Source organism: Thamnophis elegans, chromosome 17 (genome assembly GCF_009769535.1).
Source record: "Thamnophis elegans isolate rThaEle1 chromosome 17, rThaEle1.pri, whole genome shotgun sequence".
In the NCBI taxonomy this organism is placed as follows: domain Eukaryota; kingdom Metazoa; phylum Chordata; class Lepidosauria; order Squamata; family Colubridae; genus Thamnophis; species Thamnophis elegans.
Genome location: NC_045557.1, coordinates 17,093,498 through 17,105,379, shown reverse-complemented (window position 1 = coordinate 17,105,379; position 11,882 = coordinate 17,093,498). Strand labels below are relative to the sequence as shown.

Below are 11,882 nucleotides of genomic sequence, written 5' to 3'. Positions count from 1 at the left end.
CCCCCAAGCGCCAAATTGGGCTCCAGCCTTCTCTTCGCCGCCACGTTCCTTTCCTTTATTTCATTCTCCGCGCCCGGTTTTCCACCTCAGCAACGGTCTCTCTCGCCTCCGTAGCTCCGCCCACCGAGCGCCGTCGCTGGGAGGGAGCTGCTTTCCCAGCGTCCTCTGCGCTTGCGCGTCTGTCCCCACTCCGGCCCCTCCTTTCGCCCCGCCCACAGCCAGCCACTCGGACAGGCGGAGGGAGGGCGGGGCTTCGGTGGGAGGAGCCACGGTGGCCCCACCCCTCCAGCCGCCCCTTCCCTTCGGGCGGCTCCTTCGGGCGCGGGAGGCTCCTGGCGGGGGCGGCGGAGCTTCGCCCGGGGAGCTGAAGGGGAGGCCCGCGTCCTCCCTTCCCCGGCTTCTCCTGCCAGGGAGACGCAGCACGCAGGCTCCGAAGACTTCCACGCTCCCCCCGGGGGTCTCGGGCGACCCCTGGGAAAAGGCCCTTCCACCCCCAGGAGGAGAACCGCCGGGCCAGGAGCCAAGCAGCCGAAGGGATCCCGGGAAGGGACGGAGCTCAGCCCGAGGGGATCCCGGGAGGCCATTGGGAGCAGAGGGAGCCGAGGAGGGACGGGGGATCCACTGGAAAGCCAGGGATCCCAAGGGGGGGAGAAGCGGATCCCAGGAGGGGATCCCCCCACCCTTTCCTGCAGGGGGGGGAAAGGACCCCTCCTCCTCCTCCTCCCTTTGGGGCTGAGCAGGGGGGAGACAGGCAGCCACTGACACGAGGGATCCTGGGGGGCTCCCCGAGTTTGCCCTTTTTCTTGCAGGCATTTCAAGGAAGCTCCGGCAGCACCAAGGATCCCTGAAATCCTTGCCTGCCTCTCCTTGTTTTAAACAAAAGGGCCAAATAAATGGAGTAAAGCCAGTCCTTCTTTATGGTTCATTTCATGGACTAAACTGACAGGCCGTCCGTGTCTCAGACTCTGGGCAAACTTCCCCTCTGTGTGGAGTGGGTGGAAATGAGGAGATCTCGGGAATCCCAGGGTGGAACCTTCCCCAGCATTCACGGCTACTGAAAGGAAATACAAGACAAAGGCCTCTTAATCAAAGCCTGAAATGGGAAGAACGGAAGTTTTGCCTTTGTGTCCATTGGAGACTTCAGACCACGTTGCAAATTTAGCCTTCAGCTGGTTAACCTGCTCCCATTTAACAGGCTTGTAAATCTAACAAGTAAAGAGAGAAATGCATTCAGCCTCAATTCCAGTGTAATCTTTTATTTCTGGAATAGTTAAATGTAACGTGGATTCTACACTGGGCTTTGTTTTAAAAAGGCACCAAGGAGCCCCCAGATCCGAATCCAGCATCTCCAGCCCCAGGTGGGGTCTCGGTCCGGGTGGCGCCAAGCTCTGCTTCTTCCCCTCTTCCTCCCTTCTCCAGAGCCACTGCAGTGCCAGCGGAGATCCGGGCGAGTACAACCTGCGTTCTCGCACAGTGTTGTGTGGCACATGTGGGCAGCCGGCAGAGAAGTCATCCGGGGGCACGAATGTGGGCACCAGCACCATGTCCACCGGCTCCTCCTCCTCCAGCTTGACCATCACGCGCAGCTACCGCAGTGGAGGCACCAACCTCGGGGAGAGCCTCCTGCCCCGCTCCTACATCCTGGCAGCTCCACCCCACGCCAGCAGGTCAGTATGGGGGCGCCCCAGCGGGCATGTGTGATCCTCGGCCGGAGGAGGAGGGGGCTTTGTGGTGGGAGGCCTCCGATTCTGAGTGCCCCCCTTCCTTCCCTTGCCGGGGAGCTCCTGAGACCGATCACTGTGCACTGTCAGTCCTTCCAGGGAGGCAGAGAGATGGCTGTGGGCACCTTCTGTGCCACACGGGGCTCCTCAGCCAGGGCATGTGGGGAAGGCCGGGATGGTCCCCACTGAACAGCAGGCGTGGGGTGGGCTGAAAACCCTGAAAGGCTGCAACGTTCACACGAGAACAGTCAGCTCCAGTTGGCTTTGTGCCCAGGCTTAGCGTATGCGTTGTCTGGCATGGAATTCGGTCTCCGGCTTGAACAGGGGTTGGACTAGAAGACCTCTGAGCTCCCTTCCAGACCGAGTCCCCAAACCATGCGAACGCAAGGAGGCACCCGTGTGCTCCCAACCCCCCCAATGCAATGTGTGCGTGGCCGCCGCGCATATGTAGCCCCGCGCATACATGCCCACATCTCCTGCACATGACATGTGGCCCCCGCATGTGCCCCCCCCTCTGCATGTGCCCTGCCCCCCCACCTCTGTGCATTCACGGCAGAACCCGAAGACCCTCTGGCCTGTTGGAAGCGCATGCACAAGCGTGGCGGAGCTGAGCTGGGGCTTGGCCACAAGAGGGCGCCGCATGCCACAGGTTAGCCTTCAGGGGCCTAAAGCAGGAGGACAGCCGTGTGTGTGTGCATGTGTGTGCATGGAGTGGGCGGAGCCAGTCTGGCCAGCCAGCCCACCGCCCACAGACCCCCACCCGCCCCTCCGCCAAACAAATGGAAGTGGCCTTGGCTGGGGCTGCTCAGTGGATGCACTGGGGGGGGGGGCTGCCAAAGACCCCACTGCCGTGGGGGACTTTTTATGCAGAAAACTTTGCCCTTTGGAAAATGGTCTCGGCTATTGTCTCCCCGGAGGTTTGGTCACACAGAGGCAGCCTTAGCTGGGGAAGGGCCTGTTCTTCCCCTCGGCAGGCAGGTCCACGTGTCCCTCCCCATAAGCCTTTTGTACTGGCAGCCACGCCTGCCTCTCCCACAACTCCCTTTCTGGCATTTTGAGGGAGGCCCGGTTCTGGATCGGCCCTGAACCTAGAATGAGGGAGAAATGTCCTGATTGCGAGAACAATTCCTCCGTGCTTCGTCCCTGGAGGCTCTTAAGTAGCGATCGGAGGGCCTTTTGCGTGGAACGGAAGAGGGTCTCTTGCTTGGGGAGGGGGCTGGGCTAGATGACCCTGACAGACTGCAACGTTCACACAAGAACAGTCAACTCCAGTTGGCTTTGTGCCCAGGCTTAGCGTATGAGTTGTCTGGCATGGAATTCGGTCTCCGGCTTGAACAGGGGTTGGACTAGAAGACCTCTGAGCTCCCTTCCAGACCGAGTCCCCAAACCATGCGAACGCAAGGATGCACCCGTGTGCTCCCAACCCCCCCAATGCAATGTGTGCGTGGCCGCCATGCATGCACGCACACACATCTCCTGCACATGACAGGTGGCCCCCGCATGTGCCCCCCCTCTGAATGTACCCTGCCCCCCCTGCACACCCCACCTCTGCGCATTCACGGCAGAACCCGAAGATGCGCTGGCCTGCTGGAAGCGCATGCACAAGCGTGGCGGAGCTGAGCTGGGGTTGGCCACAAGAGGGCGCCGCATGCCACAGGTTAGCCTTCGGGGGGCCTAAAGCAGGAGGCCAGCCCTGTGTGTGCATGTGTGTGCATGGAGTGGGCGGAGCCAGTCTGGGCAGCCAGCCCACCGTCCACACACCCTCAAATCTCCCCGGAGGTTTGGTCACACAGAGACAGCCTTAACTGGGGAAGAGCCTGTTCTTCCCCTGGGCAGGCAGGTCCACATGTCCCTCCCCATAAGCCTTTTGGGCTGGCAGCCACGCCTGCGTCTCCCACAACTCGCTTGCTGGCATTTTGAGGGAGGCCCGGTTCTGGATCGGCCCTGAACCTAGAATGAGGGAGAAATGTCCTGATTGCGAGAACAATTCCTCCGTGCTTCGTCCCTGGAGGCTCTTAAGTAGCGATCGGAGGGCCATTTGCGTGGAACGGAAGAGGGTCTCTTGCTTGGGGAGGGGGCTGGGCTAGATGACCTCTGAGGTCCCTTCTGACCCTATGTCAGTCTTCTCTCTCTCTCTCCCCTCTTAGGGTCCTTCAAACTGCAGCATCATGTAATCGTCCGATGTTCCCGACATGCACTCAAATCTGCTTTATGGAGCTCTCTGTCCTTTGCCTGCTCAGAAAAAGAGGAAACCATTTTTAAAAGAAGTTATTTTCTATGCAAGAATTTATACTTTATTACATATATCTATATCTATATCTATATATCTCTATATATAAATATGCTAAAGATGCTTCAGGTTTTTTAAGGGGGTGTGGGGGGGTCTTTTTTCTATCTCAAAGGTTTAACAGGAAGTTTAAAACCTGCCAAAGAAGTGAATCTATTACTGCCAAAAAGGAAAAAAGTCCTAGAATTGTCATATGTTTCTTCTAGTAAGGGGGAGCCTGCAAAAGGACAGGATCCGTCTGTGTGTCTGCTTGAATACCAAAGTTTTCTTTGAAAAACGAATCAAAAATCACAAAGTTTTTCTCCTTCTTCTGGGCCACCATTTGTCAACTTCATCAACTTTAAGAGGGGAGGAATTCAACTCCCAAGAATTCCCCAGCCAGTCCCCCCCCTCCCATCTTAAAGTTGGTGGGGTTACCTAGACCCTTTTCAGTCTGGTTTCAGGCCTGGATACTGCACTGAAACCGCCTTGGCCGCACTGACCGATGATCTCTGGCGGGCATTCCTCTATCCTAGTGCTCCTTGACCTCTCAGCGGCCTTCGATACCATCGACCATGGTATCCTTCTGCGACGGCTGGAGGAGGTGGGAGTGGGAGGCACCGTTCTATGGTGGTTCTCCTCTTACCTCTCCGACAGGTCACAGTCGGTGTTGGTTGGGGGGCAGAGGTCGACCCCTAGGCCCCTTAAATTATGGGGTGCCGCTTGGGTCGGTCTTGTGCCCCCTCCTATTTAATATCTACATGAAACCACTGGGTGAGATCATTCGTCGGCACGGGATTAAATACCACCAGTACACGGACGACACACAGTTGTATCTTTCTGCCCCGTGCCAACTCAGGGTAGCGGTGGACGTGATGTGCCAGTGCCTGGAAGATGTTAGGGTCTGGATGGGAGTGAACAAACTCGCACTCAATCCCGACAAGGCCGAGTGGCTGTGGATGTTGCCCCCTAAGAACAGCCCAGGTAGTCCGTCCCTAAGCCTAGGGGGAGAAAATTTGCTCCCCTCATAGAGGGTCTGCAACTTAGGGGTCCTCCTGGATCCGCAGCTGACGTTAAAACATCACCTGTCGGCTGTGACCAGGGGGGCCTTCGCCCAGGTTCGCCTGGTGCACCAGTTGCGGCCCTATTTGGATCGGGAGGCACTTCAAACGGTCACTCACGCCCTCGTCACCTCAAGACTTGACTACTGTAATGCGCTCTACATGGGGCTGCCCCTAAAAAGTGTTCGGAGACTACAATTAGTCCAGAATGCAGCCGCGCGAGCGATACTGGGTGTACCAAGATTCACCCACAGTACACCTATCCTCCGTGAGTTGCACTGGCTCCCTATCGGTCTCCGAGCACGATTCAAGGTGCTGGTTATTACTTTTAAAGCCCTACATGGCTTAGGACCCGGATATCTGTGAGACCGTCTTCTGCCGCATACCTCCCAACGGCCGATAAGATCGCACAGGGTGGGCCTTCTCCGGGTGCCGTCAACCAGACAATGTCGGCTGGCGGCTCCCCGGGGGAGGGCCTTCTCTGTAGCCGCCCCGACCCTATGGAATAAACTACCCCCAGAGATCCAGGCCCTACCCACTTTCATGGCCTTCCGAAAGGCTATCAAAACCTGGCTATTCCGGCAGGCCTGGGGCTGTTGACCTCTTGACCGAGGTCCAGCCCCGATTAGACTGGGTGCATGATGTGGTTTTTTAATTTGTTTTCCTCCGTTTTTTTAAACTCTTCACTTTTTAAAATTTATTTTCTGTAAGGTGCCCGGAGTCCTTCGGGATTGGGCGGCCTATAAATTTATTAAATCAAATCAAATCAATTGTCCTCTGTTCAAAAATCCCAGGTCTTTCAGGAATCCCCCTCCCTCTGGTTCCATTGAGGATGACGTCCTACTTCTTAAATGAAGTTTGATTTCACTCCCCCTGCAGAAAAGCTGGTCCGTTGTCCAAATCCATCCACCTGATGGGAAATTAAGAGGACAGCCCCTCTTCTGCTTCAAGGAATAATGTTGAGTAAGAGACGTTTCCCTTTGGAAGAAGAGAAGCTGCCTTAGAGGGTTTGCTTCTGCAGCCATGCTGACCTCTCCGCCCGCCCCCCCTTGCCCAGCCCTACGCATGGCACACGGTGCCTGACCCTGTGCCTTGCCAAGGGGTGGGGTGTAGAAGTGGGCTCCCTGCGTCTGTCAGGGGAACGCCTGGGCTTCAGGCCGCCTTCCAGGGCGCAGGAATGGTGAGGATGGGCTTGGGAAAAGTGCCCTCAACTGCCTGCTGTGGGATCGGCTGTTTCTAGTCAAGCGGGGAAATGTGGGTCTTTGAGGCAGAGCGGATGCCTTTTGGCCAGGGGAGGGGGAGGGGCCAGCTGTGCTTTCCAAAAGGGCCCCCACTCTGCTCCACCAGGAGGACCGGACCATGTCTTCTCCTGGGCTTGGAGCAGAGATCTGCAGCCTCGTGTGGTGCCTTGAGGTCTGGTTGAGTTTGGGAAACGTAGTTCTTGTATGCGGTTTGGGACTGGAAGCCTTACCTTAAACCAGTGGTTCCCAAACTTGGCAACTTTAAGACTTGTGGACTTCAACTCCCAGAATTCTCCAGCCAGCAGAGCTTAAAGTTTGGGAACCCCTGCCTTAAACCTTTGCTGGCTGGGGAATTCTGAAAGTTGGCCAGATGGAGAAACACTGGTTTAAGGTCATGTTCTTCAACCTGATGCTCCTCAGCCTTTGATGGGTAGCTGGCTTCCTGACCCATGGATCTCTTCCTTGGACACCTCCCACCCCAGAGGATCCATGGATGGGATCCCTGCCCCCCCCCCGAGTCCCTTTGGATGGGCCCTTCTCCCCCTTTGAGAATTTGCTGGGAAACGGTGGACCCTCCTATGGGGAAGGACTTCTCACCAAGGATGATGGTTCCCCCGACTCTGCACGGCTTCCCAGGGAGGAGGAAGAGCTGCAGGGTTCCTCTAGAGGCACCCCTGGACTTCCTCTGCCCCCCTTCACGTACGTCCCATATGCCTGGAGGGAGCCAATCCTGAGCCTCACCCCCACCCCCTAACCTGTCCTGCCCAGTTGGCCCAGAGGAGATGGTTCTTTGCCTCTCTGCTTCCAGCTGGGATTGCAGTCGGAACCAGCTCTGGTCCCTCTGACTTCTGCATCCCACGGGGGTCCCCCCAGCCCCCCTTTTCTCCTGCCCTTGATCTCGTTTGCACTTGGAGAGAGGCGCCTTTTGAAAGCTCTTTCCTCAGGAACCCTGGCAGGAGGGAGACCCCCGGCTGCTGAGGGGCGCCCTGCCTCCTTCGTGGGGAGAGCAAGCCTGCCTTTAAACTGGGGGTGGGGGTGGGAAAGGAGGAGGGGGCACCAACTAAACCAGCCCACTGCTTGCTCCTGCCTGGTGCAGATGCTTACTGATTGAGGAGGGGTCTTTGCTCCAACCGGACGCTCTTTCTCCATCCTTCTCTCCCCTCCCCCCAGAAGCCCCTCCCTTTTTCATTGTGCTGTTAACTTGGGGTGCTGTCGGGGGAGGGGTCTGCCAAGGGATGCTTTGTGCTCTGACGGCAACTGTGCAGTATTTGTATTTTTTAAAACCAATATAGTCATCTAAAACGACGGCTGTTGTGTTTCTTTCATTGGGAATGGGGGTGGTCTCTTTGGGGGGGCTGTTGGTGGGGAGGCTTGAGGTCCCCCATCCCACGTGGGGCTCCCCAGGGAAGCAGGGAGGGGGATCACTCATCACGCTGCCTCTGCACACACAACCACACCTGTTGGGCTGCCGTCCCAGGCTGGAGGAGGCGGATGGAAGGTGGCCTCCAGAGGACGGGAGAGACCCCAGACCTGATACCGTCAGTAGGGAAGAACCCCCCCCCCACCAGCCCCACAGCTGACTTTTCTTGCCACCCTTGTCAAATTGAATCACTGGAATTTTAAGTGAGTAACGTGGTTGTTAAGTGAGCCTGGCTTCCCCATTGAATTCGCTTGTCAGAAGGTCGCAAAAGGGGATCTCGTGACCCCGGATGATGTGACCGTCGTAAATATGAACCCGTTACCCGGCATCTCGAGTTTGATCACGTGACAGTGGGATGCTGCAGTGGTCAGAAGCGGACAAACGGAAATGTCACTAAAGGGTCGCTAAATGAACCGTTGTAAGTCCAGGATTCATCCGAGGGTCCCGATGGGAGAGGAGAGTCACTGAGCGTTGTGTAAAAGCAATTCGGTTCTTGGCTCTTTTCAACCACTTTGATGACTTCTGAGTTTCTTTGGTGCAGTAGATCAGCTTTGCTGGCTGAGGAACTCTGGGAGTTGAAGTCCAGAGGTCTTAAAGTTGCCAAGGTTGGAGGCCACTGCAGAAGATGACACAAAAAACCCTCCGGACCTTTTTGCTTCTCAACAACATTTCAAGCTCTTTCTACACTTACAAAATCATCCTAATCATCCAAAATAAAAAAAGATTCACATTTTCTTCCAGCTTTGAGCAAAAAGCCCAGCAGCGATTTCCAACTCGAAACCAAATTAGAGACATTCTTTAAGTCAGTTTTGCCATTTTCCACACCACCCACTGGACACACAACTACACAAACGCCCAAGATTGTTAAAAGATAATTGTATGGACAAACGGGGTAGGATGCAAAACGCCACGTGCCAATACAGAAAGCGCAGCATGCACAAAGCCCCCCCCCCCCCGGCCCCCGCACGTGGGGAGGGAAAGTGGGCGGGGCAAAGGGTGGGGGGCTCCATGGAGGGCAAGGAACGGTGCTGCCCCCCCTGCCCCCCCCCCCGCCCGCCTTGCTCCCCCTTTCAAGCAGCCTGAATGTTGGGAGGGTCTCCCGGGCATTTCCCACAGGCGGCCACTAGAGGGCAGGCGCTGCCCGGGCTGCCTTCGGAGGGGCGCCGCAAAAGCTGCCTCCAAAGATGGAGGGAAAAGGGGGGGGGGGAGTCCGGGAGGCCCCCAAATCTGGAAGCGGCTGCCGGGGGGATCCTGGGAGTTGAAGTCCACCCATCGGGAAGGCTGCCCGCCAGAGCCTCGTCCCACCGGCGCTTCTCTCCCCTCCGGCCACAGGAGCCTCGCAGCCCCCCCGGGGTCCGGCCAGGGCGGGGAGGGGGAGTCCGGACCCCCCTTCAAACCGTCACTAAGCGAATGGCTGGTGATGAGTCAAGGAGTGCCTGCATTTAATGGACTCCCCTTATTACTTGATGAATGACTTAAAGTGGGGAAGAGACCGGTTGCTCCTTCCTCCTCCTCCTCCTCCTCCTCCTCCTCCTCTTTTCCCCATCAGGGGTCCAAGCTGCCTTTCAGGGCTCCCGCAGGACTAGAACTCACCACCTCCTTAGGGGTTTCTAAGGCTGCCCCTTAACCAGCGCCACGCGGGATCCCTTGGGCTGTGAAGGGGGGCTTTGTGGCTGGTTTTCTCCTACTTTGGTCTCCCCCTGACCTGACTCTGCCACCCTCCTTGTCCCGAGAAGTCAGTCCTTCTTCCCCCCCATTTGCCAGCAGAGGAAACCACGAGGCTGCAGGATTCTGACCCTTCCCAGATGTGAGCAAAGGGCTCTCCGGGGGTCAGGATCCCTTCGACCTCATGGTTTCAGCACACACACCCCCTTCCCACAAGTGAGCAAGGAGGCTGGAAACTGCCTTGAATGGGGAATGTAAGAGACTCACAAGAAATGGATGTGGAAATGCTTTTACTCCTCTCAGATGTCTAGACCAGTGGCTCCCAAACTTGGCAGCTTTAAGACTTGGGAACCACTGCTCTATACCATAATTTGTTTGGCAGCCGGCAGGATAGAATTGGGGGTGGGTGGGGAGAAAAGGGCCTGTTTAAATTTTGTAAGCATATGTGGCCCAAACTTAAAAACTCCCAAAGAATCATTCATGGCCTTCTGAAGATGCCTCTGAACAACCAGTTTTATAGTTGCTCTTGTGACTCAATTATGGGACTCTAGAAAATTTGAACACTGATATGCTCAGTTGTTTTTAAAAAGGTCAGTAGTAATGCAGAGTTATTGACGGATTCTGTATAGTGGACCACTCCCCATCCAAAGAAATTCTTCTCTAATGAGCCCATCTTTGAGAGCAATTGCACCATATTGAAATCACTCAGATATTTCACCAGATGCCCCCCCCCTCCATGGAACTTGTCCCACTAATATTTAGCTCTCCTAAGAGGGCAGCCCCTCTTCCAGATGGGGTAACCCAAGCCCCAATCGTCCCACAATGGGAGGTGCCTAGATTACTCCAGCATACGGTGAAAATCCTACAAAAATGGCTTAATTGTTTAAAAGCATTATTTCTACTCATAATCCTATATGGAATGAGTTACAAACTATGTTTAATATAATACAATAGCAGAGTTGGAAGGGACCTTGGAGGTCTTCTAGTCCAACCCCCTGCCTAGGCAAGAAGCCCTTTCAGACAAATGGCTGTCCAACATCTTCTTAAAGACTTCCAGTGTTGGGGCATTCACAACTTCTGGAGGCAACTTCTGTTCCACTGATTAATTGTTCTAACTGTCAGGAAATTTCTCCTCAGTTCTAAGTTGCTTCTCTCCTTGATTAGTTTCCACCCATTGCTTCTTGTTCTGCCCTCAGGTGCTTCGGAGAATAGCTTGACTGCCTGTTCTTTGGGCCAACCCCTGAGATATCGGAAGACTGCTATCATGTCTCCCCTGGTCCTTCTTTTCATTAAATTAGACATACCCAGTTCCTGCAACCGTTCTTCATAGGATTTAGTCTCCAGTCCCCTAATCCTCTTTGTTGTTTGATGTTTTTCTGACTGAGGAGGACAAAGGGATGTTTGTGGGGAAAGTTGGATCAGAGACACCAGAGAATGCTAGAGATCTTCTGTTTCCCTTTGAAGATCCTATGTGGGATCCAAGCATCCCACAGATTTGAAGGAGTTATGAGAAGTCAGCAACTGAGTAGTTGCAGCTTTAATGGTTGTTATTCCAAAGAAGTAAACTATAGGGAAGATCAACAATAATCTCCATAGATCTGGAAATGATGTTCTCCCTCCCTCCCTCCTTCCCTCCCTCCCTCCCTCCCTCTCTCTTTCTGTCTCTCTCTCTCTCTCTTTCTCTCTCTTTTTGTCTCTCTGTCTCTCTGTCATTTCTAAGACCTGGAGGGGGGAGGGCTGGAAAAGTTGTTGGTATATGTAAGTGGAGAGAGAGAGAGGGAGACAGAGAAATGTATTTTATGCCTGTCCAGGTTGAAAGGTGAGAACTTTGATTTTTTTATTTTGTGTGAAAAGACTTACATTGAGAGTTGATCGATAGAAAACTCATAGAAAGTTATGTATTTCTCTAAGTTCCAAATATGTGGAGAGAGAGAAAAAGTGTTTTTTTTTTAACATAACCACTCTCCTGGAAGGGGGGGGAGGGAATTCACAATGTAAGGTTTGAGACCCATAGAAGTTTGAGAACACATCCAAGTCCCAATGAGCCAAAGCTGAGACTTAAAGGGAGGCTTGAATAACAATCAGCATTTAATCTTTGATCAAAGCTTAAAGACATGATGGTCAGTTGTTCCCAACATAACCCCAAGGATACGCAGGGAAGAACTCCCCTTCAGAGAAAGTGTGGCTCCTTTTTATACAGACATCATAGAATAACATCCTGGCTTTCGTAGAGTATAAATCTTTATTACTCTCAAAGACCAGCAATACACATTACTTTTTACCATATATTAAAAAGTACTGATATTAAAATATAATTAAAAAGTATTGGCATTAAAAGTGGATAATAACACACATGTTCTCAAATTGTTCAGGTCACTCCCTGGTTTACGTGGGTGAGAAGCCGATAAGTATGGGAGTAAATACAATGGTCCAGAGATTGTTAGAGGTATGTCCAGATAATTGGTACAAGATGACAACTATACTTCTATAACCAATTTTTTTCTTGTG

The 11,882-nt window shown here is 54.1% G+C and overlaps 1 long non-coding RNA gene across 1 annotated transcript; it reads left to right on the top strand.

The window, feature by feature from the left end:
- The first annotated feature begins 460 nt into the window (after positions 1-460).
- LOC116519938 lies at positions 461-4,283 on the top strand. The gene is made up of 2 exons (XR_004256699.1): positions 461-1,667; positions 3,869-4,283. It is a non-coding gene; the product is annotated as an uncharacterized LOC116519938 (long non-coding RNA).
- Positions 4,284-11,882: the final 7,599 nt, after the last annotated feature.